Genomic DNA, 16,156 nt, shown 5'->3' with positions numbered 1-16,156 from the left:
CGGAGTCTCTTGTTTTGCTACAGGCATGGAGCACGAGTCCGCAAATTCGGTTACTTCATTTTGAGCCCTGACCACCCGACCGCCACCCCTTTTGGCCCACCGCCCAACTCCCACCTGGCCACCCCACCTCCTTTTACCAGCGCCTCCTCCACCGCTGCCGCCGCCACCACCACCTCCTGCTACATCTACTCCTCCACCTCCTTCATCCTCCCGCCCCCTCCCCCCTGTTCGCGTAGAACGCTACGCGTTTTAACCCCTCGGCGTATGTCCGGGGTTATGAATTTTAATAGCTTTACGCCGCGCCATGTGGGGGTGGTAGGAGAGACCATGGGGGTGGCTGGAGGGTGCAGGCTCGTGGGCGCGAGCGAGTAGTAGAGTAGATGGGTGATAGAAGAGGAGAAGAAGGGAGGCGGTGGGTGCTGCAAAAATGGCGGCGAGTTTTTCGCCCGTCAAATTGTCGATAGATTAGATTAGAGAAAAAAATGCGCGCGTGTTGCGCGCCTCTGTGTGTCCTCTCTGTGCGTCCGCCCGATGACAGAGACGAAAGGATCGTGAACCGGTACTGGGGGAAGAAGGAGAACGCGAGTAACGTGCTGACGTCGTCGTTCATAGGCGGTTCTGACCTGTACGCAACACGTTTTTCCGACCGGTTCCGTGCTTTTCTCTATATTCTCTGCACTCTGATTTTTTTTGAGGGGGTGCGAGGGATGGACGGAGGTGGGAACGTCGAGCGATTTTTGTTTCGGCCGTCTCGTCGGTGCCCGACGCATGGTAAAATCATGGAATCGCGCGCACAGATAGGAATCGTTTCGTCGTTCTTCCCGAATCACCGCATTTTATTCGCGAATCGCCTTATGTTTCGTATATTATCGTTATTATTTAGCAACGAATGGAGAATCTTTTTCAAATCTAATACGTGCATCAAACAATCGAGTTAGATTTTTACGTGAATACTTCTGGAAGTTTTTAACCTCTGTACAGATCGTTATTACGTAACGTAATTACAGGACTAAGGTGGTCGACGGATATCTCGAAGATCGGCTTACGCTCGATCCATGTCGGCATTATAACGGTCGCGTGCTGGCTGGTACGGGCGGTGGTTTAAATCGTCACGGAACGATTCGAAAATTCCGAGTGCCACCCAGGGGAACGGTTTGACAATAGTAGCAGCGGCCTCATCAAGTAAAATCATCGTCACCAAAACTCGCAGATGGCTAAACGTAACACGTTCCAACCCTCCTTCCCTCGTTTGGTATGGGGGCACCGCCGCCACCTCCACCCCCACGCCATTTTCAGCCCGCGTCACATCCTTCCCTCCTCCAATTCAGCCGCGTAATCTACTTTTCGTTTTGACCGTGAATGTCGTTAGCACGTTATGAAACTCATTAATCTCGCAAATACTAGCCCAACAATTTCGTGCCGCGTAAACGCACCATTGAATTGCTTCCCGGCCGCTCTCTAATGGCGAAAATACCGCGGCGCCTCTTTTCTTTCCCGTCGATTTCTCGTCGGTCCTCGATACTCCGTGCTACACCTGTATTCGTCATTCAGCCACGCGTGAAATTTCCCAGATGCGCGGAGGAGACGCGGATCGAAGTTCCCTTTTTCCCCTGTTTCCATAATTAACAATTGGCCGTGGGACTATTAGAGTGATTAAAACGATCGATTCGTAATTTTTCATGGAAATTTATAGACTTATTGTCGTTTTCGTTAGGTTTGCTACGATGATTTTTTTAGAAATGTTGACAATAATTTATGAAGTATATGAGTAAGAAAACATATCTTTCACGTTGCGTTATGTATTATCATTTATATATCGTTCCACTGATTAACAATCATCATTAACAATCCATTTGCGTACTATAATTACTTCACTGAACGTTTCTGTGAATATTATTCTTCTCGGACTGACTTATTTATTAATCTGAATAAACGAGTTTTTCCAACAGGCCTGAAATCTTGAATTACCAATCGTAAGGATCGAATTAATAAGAAGCGATCATAATACAAGTATAATCGATCGTCTAATAGACAATGTGATTACGCGTGCCGATTAATTAATATTATCTTTGGTACAAGTTTTACTCCGTTCTAATGATAAATAGAATTTCTTGATTTATTGGAAAACATTTACTCGAATTACCTTACGGGAACGTCTCTAGCTCAAATTAGCTGCTCTTCGCCCATTTCCGAATGATGAACCATGGTCGTTTACAAATCCATCGAACAATCCAAAGGTTGTTTGTATCGCGACGGTTCTCGAAACGGTTCTGTTGGAGGATCGAAGTCAACGCGGAACGATAATGGCCGGGATCGCTGAAGCGGGATCCGCGTTTAAGGAGGAATTACCGTGAGAAAGAGTCCGCAGTGGCGTCCGCTTCAGAGGTTTCTGCAAGGATATCCCCTCGACGAGGAGAGACGCCCGCGCATAGCCAGGTACCGGTAATGAACTCTTCAGGATCTCGAGGGATTTTTCGTAAGTACCTGTGACCCACAACCTCTTTTTTTCCGTGACACCTTGAATGGTGTTAGTTCTAACGCCTGCAGATCAGCCCGGACAGGCCACTAAGACCGTTGTGGAGGGCCATTCGCCGCTCCCTGGATCCCTGAGTTTCGCAAATTCGGTTCATTTGCCGCATTGTACGCGGCTTAAAAGAGAAACGAGACCCTCTCGAAATAGAGAGAGCGAACGAACGAGAGTAAGCAAGTCAGGCGGTGGGGGTTTGAGGTACGCGAGGAGATCGAGAGAGTGGAACCGGCGGAGATAGACGCGGAGAAATCGCGGCAAAGAACGTTGAAGTTTACCGACGAGTATCTCGAAACCAACCAGGGGTGGACCAGCCACCACTTGACACGCACCTTCTTCGTCGTGATGCGTTTGTGTGTCTGCGCCGCGCCGCGCGAAACCCAAACGCATCGTCGTTTGTCGATTTCGAAATCGGTTGCCTTCGTGAGAAGTGCTATACACCAGGAAGTTTTGTCGGAAAAGGGCAGACATTCGACGAATTGTAATATTTCGTTCGTTCTGTTCCGAGGTATCGCGTTTGATATATTTTCTGATCTTCGTTCCTCAAATTTTTGCTACAGCTTGAGTCAAACTCCATCTAAAGGAGCAGTTGCTTTTCTTCTAGATTGTACTGATTCACGCATAATGAAATTTATATCCTTGATATAGTATATACGACATAGATACATAAGTACGATTTGCGATATTAACGCTAGAATTATCAGTGTGGTAAAAAATGATCAATTCGCTTACGAATGATGAGCTTACTTTCTTTTTCAGATAGCGGTAATCGAGGAAGAGAGGCAGAGACTAGAGTGAGTTATCGATCAGACGATATGAATTTGGAAACGAGTTATTTGCGGGTGACACGATTATGGTTATGCCGCGAAACTGATGTTCGGTAAATTATGGCTAATACGATTAAACTGGCCACGGGATTAGAACTTTGCATATTGTTCTCTTCGTACGATATACGACGCAGTGATTAGTTTGCCGTTACTTAGCCAGTTCTGACTGTTTCAACGAAATTACTTGGTATTTATAAACGTTTTGCAAAATGCTCTCGACTCAATAACTTCTTTGAGAATTAGCCGACTTTTCTCGTATTTCCAGAAAATAAAATGCGTGCGCGAACATCGTTTTAATAGATCCTCCGTTGTATCTCGATCGTAAATACAAGCCATTACTTATCACGAGCATGAAATGATAATAACGATGATCAAACAATTTCGTACGTGTGGACCAAAAAAAAAAAAAAAAAAAAAAAAAATGGAAAAAATGGAAAAATATATATTTTTTAGACGAAGCGTCGTACCCGAGTAATTACGATCCTTATCGAGTAGGTGTGCGCGCGCACAGGGGTCAGTGAAACGGAAAAACATCGCGTGTGATTTATAATGTATCGAATCGTAAAACGCATGATGAGCGACTTCTTCGTTGTGTACGGGTGCGTGAACGAACGATATATTAATCATCCACGCGTTTCAACGAAAAGTTGATGGAATCATGGAATATTAATTGTGATGCAAATTCGATGACGCACGTGCAATCGAAAACGCGATACCTGTCCGCCGATTGTAATCTCGCATCGGTCCCAAAAATATTTGAATAAATCGATCATCCCTCGTCTGTATGACAGCAATTAACCTGCCTCCATTAACGCCTTAGAATTCTTTTTTAAAGAACATTACATCGATGATCGCCGACAATCGTTCCAATGTATTGAAAACATCGCGTTTCTGTTTTTGAATATCCTTGTGTTTGATTCGCGTTTTGAAATTTTTTGGAAAAAGGTTTCGGACATTTTAATTAAACTCCAGCGTGATTCGTACGTATATCTAAATCATTCGTCAAACGAGTATCACAATTAAACTGAAGCCGTTTATTACCAAGAACACAGAAATTTATGAATCATCATAAGACACCTTTTCGTTCGAGTTTTATTTCTCTGTCAATATTCATAAACGTAGAAATTCGTATCGAAACGTTCTTAGAGCAATTATCATGCAACAAAAACGGAATGAAAAGCTGCTGAAAACAATGATCGAAGAACGCGAAATTAAACGTTAACCAAAATGATTGTGGCAATTAGCCCGGGGAATAATTTAATACGTTCAATTTCCATCAATCGATCGATCCAGATGAAGCGGTAAAGAAGCGACACCGTTCGAAGTCCGATCTAGGATCAAAAATTACTAGCTAAAAAATCCTCTAACGCCGGAGAAAAAAGGAGAGAGGACCTTGCCGAGCAGTTATTAGTTTTGCCAGCCGGGGAGCTTAAGTTTTAAGCCGGAAATCAATGCACCCGGTCGGACGGCTTTGTAAGCTTCCTCGTATGACGGTTTTAACGAGTGCGAGTTACGTAAAAGTGACGCCGCGCCCTGATCAACCAAAAAATCCTCAAACATCTTCCATCCTTCCTGACGGGAATCCTTTCTCTGCGAAACGTACTCGATTTCGTCTCTTCCCTCGTTGGTTCGACCCGGTTTTTGCTCGATTTTCACTTTTCAATTAAACGGCGCCTCAATGAGGCGAACGTCTCTTTGTGAAAGGGTTAGGTACTATTTTGGTTTTTTAATGATAGCAAAGCCAGATTTCCGTCGTTTACCATTTTACTGTCAATAATTTACGTATAGTAACGTTGAAAATAATTTCAAAAGGGAATAAATGGCGGTTTGATTTCGTCTAATCTTTAACGAATGTTGTAAATTCCTCAAAAAGAAAAAGAAAACGAGTCTCACAGGTGCAGCGAAATGTTCCAGCAAGTACCTGATTCAGAGATAATAAAGAAATTCGTCCTTTGTTTTAAATGATTAAAATAAATATTAAATAATTTAAATTACTACATTAAATCGGAAACAACGGCCTGTATCGACAAATCTTTGTACTAATTAGAACTAAAAGACAAATCCAATTGATATGTGAAGTAGCAGAAAAAAAACCTGGAACTGAGGGACCGTTGCAAGTGCTCGCTTCTATCGAGTCTCCGACTAATCGTCGTCAATTCGAAATTGGTAGCAACTTCTTTTAGTTTGATGAATTTTTAATTAGAACACTTGTTCCAAGATTAAGGAATTCCAAGCTGACTATTTTTATAATAAGTATCGCGGGTCAGTAGCGATGCTAAACTATCGATAAGGGTATTCTAAGTTGATTTTGTTTAAATTTTATGAAACGCTAGTGATTCCACATTTTTAATTCAAACTACTCAACGAAGGTTGAGAACCGAGGAAAAAGTTTCTACAAATTCTTCATTTAGAGATGATGAAGGAATCCATTCTACGCTGACCCGAGGCAGACACGAACAAGGGCGTATATCGACGCGCGTCCGAGTTAATCAGCGCTAACCAAAGAAGTCCTTAAATACTTCTGTAGGCGTGCTCCATCTTAGCCGGGGGAAGGTCTTGCTCGCTTTTCAATTAAGCGATGCGCCGTGTTTAATTTTCACGGAAAGATCCATCCAACCACGGTTGAATGGGATGCACCTTCCAAGTATCGATCAAGCCGAATCCACTCCTGCCTTTCATCTCACACAATTCGAACTTATAATACGTAACTTGGTATAATTTAATTAAGATACCAAGGTCCCGCGGGCCACGTCAAATCGACGTACAGCCTCCGGAAATGGTGACAGATATATTAGCTACGATTCAATAGAGGAGGCCGCGTTGCACATTATTCGACTGTTAGATCTCTACGACAAACGCAACATCAATTTTTCCCATGCAGCCCTCCCTCCACACGACAGGGGTTCTCAGAGGCTTCCACAGGGGTAGTTCTCACTGGCCGCCCCTTTCTAACCAGCCTGTCTCTCGATGTCAACCCTGTATTTGCGAGAATCTTCCCTCTGGACAAACGTGACGCACAGGAGGAATCATTGATTCCGACCGGGTATGTTTATCGAATTTCGACTGTGACTGCTCTACTCTCGCGGAAGATGATGGTCTTTAGCCTCTGCTAATTAAGAATATTATCATTTGGCGAAGTCTCTCATGAGGTAATTCTGAGAATTAGCGAGAAAGTAATTTCGATTTTTGACTGTTTAAGATATGCTGGCTTTAAGCAGCTTACGTATCATACATTATGTGTCGTTTATCACGGTGATGTCTTTCATTTATACTACATCCAGTTCTTCTTCGAGAATTTAGCAGATAATATAGATTATGTTACTATTCGACCAAATATGTAAGAACTACATGAAATTCATTCTCGTTTTACATATTTCACAGACATACCATTGGATTATTTTTCCCAAGGGATTTCAAAAATGTTGTGAAAGAATACGATTACAGAAAGCAGTGCACACGATAATTAATTGAACAAGGCATTAACATTGGAATAAGTTGATTTAAAATATGGCAGTGCGAGAAAATACAGTAATCCAATAGAACTTGTCTTTTCGGCACATTCTTTTTGGAACAACGAATTTTTTTTTTCCTAATACGAAAACGACGGCCCATACGATTAAAATATTTCGTGGTTTTCCATCTGCGGTAAGGAAAGCTTTCCCTAGAAAGCCTGTTGTAGGTATGTTAAACGTTAAGACAGAATACACCAACGCTAGCGATGACCGCAGTTATCCGATACAAATTTCACGTTGCTTGTAATTACTCGTGCTTACACTATTATTATTGAAGCTCATTAGCAGACGTTAAAAGCAAAGTATTTTCGGCGAAGTGGAATGAACCGGGCGATACCGTGTATCACCGAGTCCGGTCATCCAGCAGAGAGTTTATGGAAGAAGAACCCGGATTTATTCGTGGATACACGGATGTTCCGTGCGCGTGTAGACGAACGACGCAAAGTGTATGTAGTGGTACGTACGTAAGTGAAAACAGGACGAAAATGGGAAGCGCTGAACTGGTATAAACAAGGGTCGCATGCAATATTAGGGGCATTAAGTCGCCATAAAGAGCGCATTAGGGGTGCGCTCGTGCCCTCGAGGGGTAGTTTAGCGTTTAATTGTCCCACCCCGTGTATCAAAGGTTTCGATTTCTGCTTGACTACGCGCGTTATAAATCCACGTACGTTCGCCGTTTCGCACGTTTATACATGATCCGTGCTCAGTTATTGTTACACGTAAGACATCGCCATTAATCTTCCATTGTCGATAAAAAAAAAACAAGTAAAAAGTAATAAATTTTGTTACGTCACTTCTCTCCTCAATTCCTCTTGTATTCTCCATCGAAATTTCATCGAAATTCCTTTGTGTATCGTTTGACCGAAGAAATTCCAACTGTCCCTCTTCTCACCAAGAATCGTTGAGAAACGCGTCCTTGTTTAAAGAAATTATCCCAACTCTTCGATATTCCTCTGTCTTCTTTTATCTTCATAGTCACTTGAAAAACTGATTTTCGACGCATAGTATGAAAACGTCGGTAAGGGGCAACGTGCGGTTATTCGCGACGATTCGCTTGGTTTGCGATGATGACGAAACGGCAGGCGGCGCGGCGGCATACCCATCGACAAACCATATTCGCTCGCGTTCGCATACATACACACGCTACGGATATCTACGTACACATACGTATACATAGATAGCCGCGTAGACATTATATGTGAGGGGGTACCCGAAACGTATAAGAGGAACAGGCGAATACCCAAGTTGCTATTGAACCGATTTTGAGCAAATATCACTTGAAGCAGGTCGGGGAGATTCGCGATGCCGTAGTGACGGGGGTAGTTGGAGGTTGCTGAAAGAGCAAGGGAGGAAGGAGGAGGCTGAAAAGGGACTTGGAGGGGGTGGTAAAGGGACCAAGAGGTAAGGGTGCGATGCCAGGGAGGGAGGGACGGGGGGTGGGTTGACGGGGAGCGGCGAGGGGGCGGGTGGAACGGAGGCAGAGACAGGAGCAGAGAGCTCACAAGCCCTTCGGCAAATTTCATAACCGAACTTGTCGTATTTGCCCAGATTATTTCAATATATTCGACTCAAGCCGGGAATCTGTTTGCGAGCGAGTGTATGCGTGAATGGAACTTGCCGCGGTCGCCGCGTCCGCCTATGTGCGGTTCCTGTCTATCTTCGCGCTATCCTGTGTTCTTCGTCGACGAAACTACCTATGCGGTGGCGCGCTTCCTCGTCCAACGTGAGTCGCGCGTGTCGTTGATGCGGCTTTTTAAGGAAATTCCATGGACGCCTCGACAAACGTTTCCCCCTTGATAGGCAATCCATCCTTAATCTTGGCAGATTCCGTTGGTAAAAAGCGTTTGGTTCGGGACACGGATTCACGCAATGGTAGGTAGGTAGGTATGCCCACTCTGCTCTGTAAGTAGCGATAGGAAGACGAACCGCGAGAAATTGCCACCGCGAGGATCACGGAACCGAGTTATTACATTTGGCGATCGCTGCCTCGTGCTTTCTATCGGCCGTACGGAAAGTTTAATAACACGGTTCTTTGGAAGGTTTGCCGGTATTTCGAGAGGAGATTTTCGAAGCAGAGGATTGGTTTCTGATGATGTTTTGGTAGATCGACGTTGGTAGTGGTTTCCGAGATTTACTTGAAGCATAAACTCTGATTACGAGAATGTTATTGCAGTTTATGTCGGAGGCTCGTCGAGCGTAGGAATTTCCGTCGTATTATACGTTAATGCTTAATTGTAATTCGTTTAATTTACAGGAATTTATTTCATAGCCACCTATCGATCGTGCATAATATAATTCATCCAATTTACGTGGAATTTAACCCAAGTAGGCATTGATTATGCACGATATCGAGTAGTTGATGAATATTAATGCTAATAAATGTAAATAGGAAATCGGTTAGACACGATCAAATTTATCCAAAACGGATTTATGCTTGCGAAGAAGAATTTCAAATAATCTATGATATTTAGCTGAAAAGGATATCGAGGAAAGAAAATATTAAACGCGCGGTGGCCGATCAATTTTGTTATTATTAGCGACTGGTTAGCCGGGATAGTTGGCAGATTGGTTGGTCGTTGATCCGTCAAATTGGCAGGAAATGGAGCGGTGGCTAATGTGAACGCGTGACGCATTCATGAAGTTGCGCTAATTAAATAAAAGGACAGGCAGATCGCGGAGGATGAGAATGTTGCCGGTCGTGCATAACGCGAGCACGTGTCGGCACGTGTGCACGCCTTTCCCCCAAAGGCCAATCCTACGTTTCCTATAATGTATTATTAGTCCGTGGAATGCGATATATATTAGTTTGGGAACCGTGGACAGATTCAGGAATCAATTAAATAACAATAGCCGCTCGTTAATCCCGCGTCGAGACCGCAGACGCGACCGTCTGTCCGGAACGATCCCGCGATCATTAATTACTCCTACTTTACTCCGTGGTTTACGCTCTTGGCGTTCTCCGTTTCATCGCGGTCACTGCTTGTTACTATTCAGATTTTGTATGTTTTCGATAGAATGCCTGGCAATTTAATAAAGCTGCAAATAGGAGAAAATTTGCTGAAAAATTAATCGTAACAAACCGTTGTGATCAATATTTCTCTAATATTGATAATTTTCTTCAAATTTGTATTATTACGACACGACGTTATACATTTTTATCTTCCAACTCAAATACAAGTCCCTTATTTATAATACTTCCTTTCTATTTGCAAGTTAAATTGCGTAAATTTTAATCATTGCTTAAATTCTCTCTAAACTTCGTTACTCTTTACTATTAATTTATTATTTTAACTGTGCAAGCGAAAGGACATCGTAAAATGTAATATTCCTGCTATAGCTAATCGAGTTTATATTGTATGATTCATAAATGAAGCTTGAATTTCGTTTAAAGAAAGCACCAAATTAATTTAGACAGTTCGTACGTCTAATATCCAATACTTTTAAAATATTTAAGTTGGAAGAATTTCTAGGAACAAGGTTCGTCTCTCTTGGAATTACTGTTAAACATTAATTTTTTCGTTAATCGTATCTTTCAGGTTGGAACGTTCCCAGAAAAGTTATAAAGATTCGAAAGAGAACTCGCGAAGAAACTAATGTTCGGTGACCGTTCGATGATTCTGTAATCGTGTTATCGATGCCACTTATAGCTCATCGATCGATCGTCTAGCTCATAGAAGCGAGAATACCCGAATTTCGGAACATGGAGCAGGAAACATGGAGCGAAGGGATCAGAATCGAGAGATACTGTATAAGTAGCCTGTCCTTACCCCGAAAAAAACCGGAAAGAAGGGGTAATAATTGACGACAGACAGCTGATTCGAGCTAAAATTAAATTCCCTCTCTCGACGACACGTTAGGCGGATAATCAGGATTCGAGGATCGCAGTAGACGGCAGCTTCCATTGTTTCATTCGATTTACACCCGTGCTCCATACCCATAATACAGAACCTGCAATTTACAGGAGAATGAAAAGTTAAGCCCGTGCAGAAGGCTCAGGGGTGGCGTGCAGACAATGGGCCCTGGCTTTAAAATCTCTCCGGCAAACAAATGGGAAAGCCCGGCTCAAAACGTAATTGAGATATTGAGATCTGATTAAGATGAAATCAATAACACGGGACCGGTTGCCGCATTTTGCCTCGTCCTACATTTTGTCTGTTCACGAATCTTGAAACGATCTCCGATAGCGAACGGTGGCTGAAGCGAAGGGTTGGGTCGGGGGTGGTGGCAGAGGAATGGCAGCTCCTGAATACTTTCGATTTCTCTCGACGAATTCGACGAGTTCAAAGCGCCACTGCTCGAGCACAAAAGGGTTTAAGGGCTAGCCGACGGAGTGTATTAAGTAAGGTTTTCAATGACGTCGATTCTTACGTACCTAAAAAGGTAAGCTGATAACGCGATAAAAGTAGCAAGGAGAAATTCTATGGAAATTAATAAACATGAACGATATCCACGTTGCGAACGTTATCGAATATTGCAAGGCAGTCAGATCTTGGATAAAAATTATAGTTGAGTTAAATAAAGCGTGATCGCGTTATAGTGTAACCGGAAGGCACATTTATTTATCTGTACATTCATGTAACAGAATGTTCGTATCGCAAATCGTCCGCTAGATATTGTATCGAAACGCTGAAACGAAGCACGCGAAACCTAGTGGCACGAAACAAAAAGCGCGTAAAAGTAGTGCTTCTTTTCTCGTGTTTACCGGTTAGTTCGGCATCAGCCGTTCTGACTGCTTTCTCCTTCGCTCCTTTAGGCATATTTAGCACGGGCGCTAGAGACCAGACAGAAGCTTGTAAGCTTACGCCTCTCGAGGGGTCCCTTTTTCGGGATCTGCTTTTGGGACGACTGAAATTACAATAAAAGATACTTCTGTGGCCAAACACTGCGCGAACAGATTATTATACGACCCTACGACGTATATATGCGGACGTACACACCGGAGACGATGTATATCCATATATACCGGGTGTCTACATCTGCCGCGGCGCCGCAGGAGGTCGGTCATAGGACCCCATTGAGGAGAAAGGCCCTCGAAAAATCTCCTTCCACGCTTCCGTGCGGACGAGCCTGTTGTATTTTCCAGTCCAGACGATCGTCAGCGCCTTTGTACCGCCAATAAGAACGACGAATTCGTGATGGATCTACCAATCGTCAACGAGAATTCGCCACCGTGCTCCCCTGCCTCCGTGTAATCGTGTAACCGACCCCCTTTGTCGCGGCTTTTCACACCGAGAGGCGCGTACATACCAGGACAACGCTTCTTTTTTTATCCAGTACCGCTAATTATCCACCGAAATCCCCTTAAACGGCCATTAAACCCGCCCCTTAAACGGTCGTAAAAGCACTTTAGGACTAAACGGATACAGTACACTACGGGTCTTTGCTCGATGTCTCTCTTCATCTTTCTTTGCAAGGTCTCTACCTTGCCGTGACTACCGCTCTAGGGCTAGCGAGTTTGATGATGTCGCTCGACTTCTTACCGCGAATTCTTCAGGGATGAAACGACCGTTTCCTCGATATCGACAGGCCTTCGTGTTTCTTGACGACATAAACGACGCATTAGGACGTCTTCGATTTTTTAATAGCCAGCTAAGTTTCGTGGAGGACAAGACGACGGTCAATAACTTCGCTAGCAAAAGAAAGGGATCAGGGTACAGCGAGACGTTCCTCTTTTCTTCTCCGTTTCTTGAAACATTCTCCGAAGAACAGAACCTGAAGCGTTAATCAAATAGCGTAACGTCTTACTTTCGTATTCTAACGTGATACCAAGATCAAATAACAAGATATTTTTGTATAATTTAGATAATAACGAGATTTCATAAGTTACGTCTAGGTAACCGATACATACCAATAAATTCTCTTACGTAATAGTCTATGTTTGATAATAAAATAAACGAAACTGTATCTATAGATTTTTTAAATAACAAATTTTTCGACTGGCCTATTTTACGCGAAATTACACAATTGGGAAAAAGAAGTTTAACATACAACTTGTAACGTATCGGTTCAATGATATAATTAGTTGCATAAATTATTAGATTATCATATAAGGGACCGCAGATCTTGGTTTTTTTCCTTCGCTTAAATCGACCAATATGGAACAATATCACGGCGCAAACAAACCGCAGAATCAGAGCGACTTTTCGCGTAACCCGATTTTTCCACGTTGGGTAGCGAGCATTTGAAAAAAAAAAAAAGAAAAAAAGGAACGAGTGAATTACGGTGCGATCTAAGGCCGGCTGATAAAAAGTATGTACAACCGCGCGACACAGATAATCAGCTTAATGTAATATAATATTACAGGCGAACCGAGAGACGGGGAACGGATGGTTTATCAAAGTGTACCCGCAGCCTTTCGTGTCTCACGCTTTATTAGATTGCACGCCGCCTGCTGGAAATTAATAGTACGATTAATTTATGACTACATATAAAATACGCCAAAGTCGTTTTTTCTCCGGCACACTTTTCCCTCGGCGAATAACGATGAAGGGCGTACACATTGTGAAACCTGCCTGTTAGACCCAATACGTATTTCTTGATGTAATATCTTCTCCACTTTTTCTTGTTATAGTCTTCCTTTGATCGCAAAGTATCGATAGCAATCGGGTTAGTAACGTGATAAAATAGTTATAAACGATCGAAGATTGGTTCGAAGAACGCGTAGCACGATACATGGCGTAAAATTTGTTCTCCGGATCTATGAAATTTCGTCGCGTTTAGACACCTCACGGCCTCGTATGGGAGACGATGGAGGACCCCCGATGCGCGTCGTATACGTGCATGGCTTGATGCACCTTTTATCCCGCGAAAACCGCCTCATTCGAGAAAATTGATCGAGTGTGAAAGACCTCGTTCCACGATCCATTAGAATGCCGTGAGCTTTGATCTTTTCAACGAGCTAGAGCATCCGATCGGTCGGACCCCCTCTTCCTCCGCTCTTTTTCCTTCTTTTTTCCCTTCCTCCATCCTTTTCTTCTTTTCTTTTTTTTTTCGTCATGAAAAGTGTCTTTGATGGAATCAACCTCGATCCTTTTTAAACTGGATCAGGGTACAACCTTTTAGCACGTCTTGATTTACTGTAATAACTTCTTGCGCTGTTAATCGAGCTGGATTAATGGACCACGATTTAACCAGGAATAAATCCCATCTGGTTACTATTAATTTGGAGGTTGTGTACTAATATTACAGATATAATGTTTCAAATTTTGTCTTGATTGCTTGTAGTAATAGAAATATTTAGTCCAATAATGGAGGAAAACGAGTTAATTAAAGCTGTCAATCTCTTGGATCTAATCTCTCTAGTTCGAGATCATTTAGAATTTTACTTTTGTCAAAGATAAATTATCACGTATTTACATTCACGAAGCTTAAAATTGATTTGAATTTATTAACTTTCGCTTCTGCGATTATAGGAGTTTCGGCTTAAAATTTTTTCCTCAAAAACGTCCCTACATTAAGTCATAATTATTGTTCTAACACATTAATTACTGTTTTGTTTTACGTTCTAGATCATTTTATAAAACATGCAAAAGTAGAAATACGATAGTCGCGTTAGTGAGTTGTTAGAAAATTGCAACAAAACAAGGTGTGCATTTAATAGCACCGAGTGTATTAACATGTTAGCTACTTTACTTTACGGCACAAAATGTTAATTGGTTCTTTTTCGATACAAATGTTCATCGATTCGCTTCCAAAATCAAAATTTATTTTTTTCTTCTAGCCTGAAAATAACGACGAATAGTAAACACGTGGAGATTAGAAGGAACAGAAAATATCCATGGACCGTGCAGGTATCTCAATTTCCCGGGGTGCAGGCGTATAGGGTGCTTACGATATCTGGTATAAGCCTATCGGCGTAAAAGCTATTATTGTCGGTCACCCTTGGAGGGGTTGAAAAGGCGAAAGAGATCGGCGTCGGGGGTTGCAGGTCGTCGCCTTGCTGTGCTCAGATGCCTTCTAATGGCCTTAATGAAGTGTGTATGCACCGTGTGTATAGAGTTAGAACGCAACGACACTAATTTTTAAGCATAATCGTACACTCAGCTTCACAACGTGTGAACACGAGCGGTTCCCAAAACCGTCCGCGTCGCCGGAACGCGTTTCTGCGTCTTCGCGCGGAATTTTTTACGCCGCGGGTGTCCACGAATGTTCCATTGAAGTTTTGGGAATACTTTGGCCAGGAACTTCCCTGTAATTGGCTGTTTTTTTCTTTTTTTCCTCCTTCTTTTTTTATTATTTGCCGCCTGCTCGAACGGCTTTGTTATTTTGTACGATTGTTGTCCATCTGTCAGTACGAATTTCGATCACGTGGAATTTGGTACATTTAAATCCTGACGAATAATGGTAATGGTGGTAGCAGGTGGTACTAATACATACATATACATATATAAAATAATAACAATATGAATAAATAATTATTAACAATTAATTAATGTTAATACAATAGTAACTGTGCTGTAAAGATCAATAGTAGTAAATAGAGTATGAGTGTGGTGCCGATGAGATACGATGTACCTATGACGAGTCGAAGCTCGTAATATCTCTGAAAATGGAATGATTTTCCACAAGATAAAACGATAAACAATAGCTGTGCAATCGTATCACAACGGCTTCACGTTGCCTACAGTAAGCGCATCGTTTTGGTACAGCATCGTACACTATTATATCATGGTCCTATTTTCGAGTGTCTCGATGCTCCCTAACGAGTTGCAAATGTGAATACAATTTAAGCTTCGCGAAAGCTCGTGGGAACGAGAGGAAAAATCGTTGCACCTTTTCCGGGGAAATAAGGTAATTAAGTTGTGGGAGGAAACACAGGAAACCGGTTTATAACATGCTGTTCGTTACAGAACAAAAAGTAAAATAACATTCAGATAGAATAATTGGTAGATTAAAAAATCCGTTTCTCCCGACTGAAATGAAATTTGATCGGCAAGATTGATTTCAAATCTACGACTGACGTTGGAAGAAGAAATATTCTCCTCTTTGTTGCTTCGTATGGAAGCTTTGAATACAAAAGAACGTGGAAAAGGAAACGTGGAGAAGATAGAAATGGATATTTCCAAAGCACGAGAAACTCGAGGACCGTTCAGATTCCTCGAATTCAGGGCGAGTATCGAGTGTAAGTAGTACTCTATTGGGGAGAAGCGTCGGACAATAACGAAACGGGATAGGAATACACAGCGAGATAGAGAGACAAGTGATTTCAGGTTGCATGGAACGAAGTTTACCCGTCGTTAATATTATGCGCCGTGATTTTGCGGAGGACAGGACGGTGCAATCAGTGGAAA

The sequence above is a fragment of the Bombus flavifrons genome, chromosome 8 (assembly GCF_040668555.2).
Source record: "Bombus flavifrons isolate JBK064 chromosome 8, iyBomFlav1_principal, whole genome shotgun sequence".
NCBI classification, from domain to species: domain Eukaryota; kingdom Metazoa; phylum Arthropoda; class Insecta; order Hymenoptera; family Apidae; genus Bombus; species Bombus flavifrons.
Note: the sequence above shows the minus strand (reverse complement) of the source record.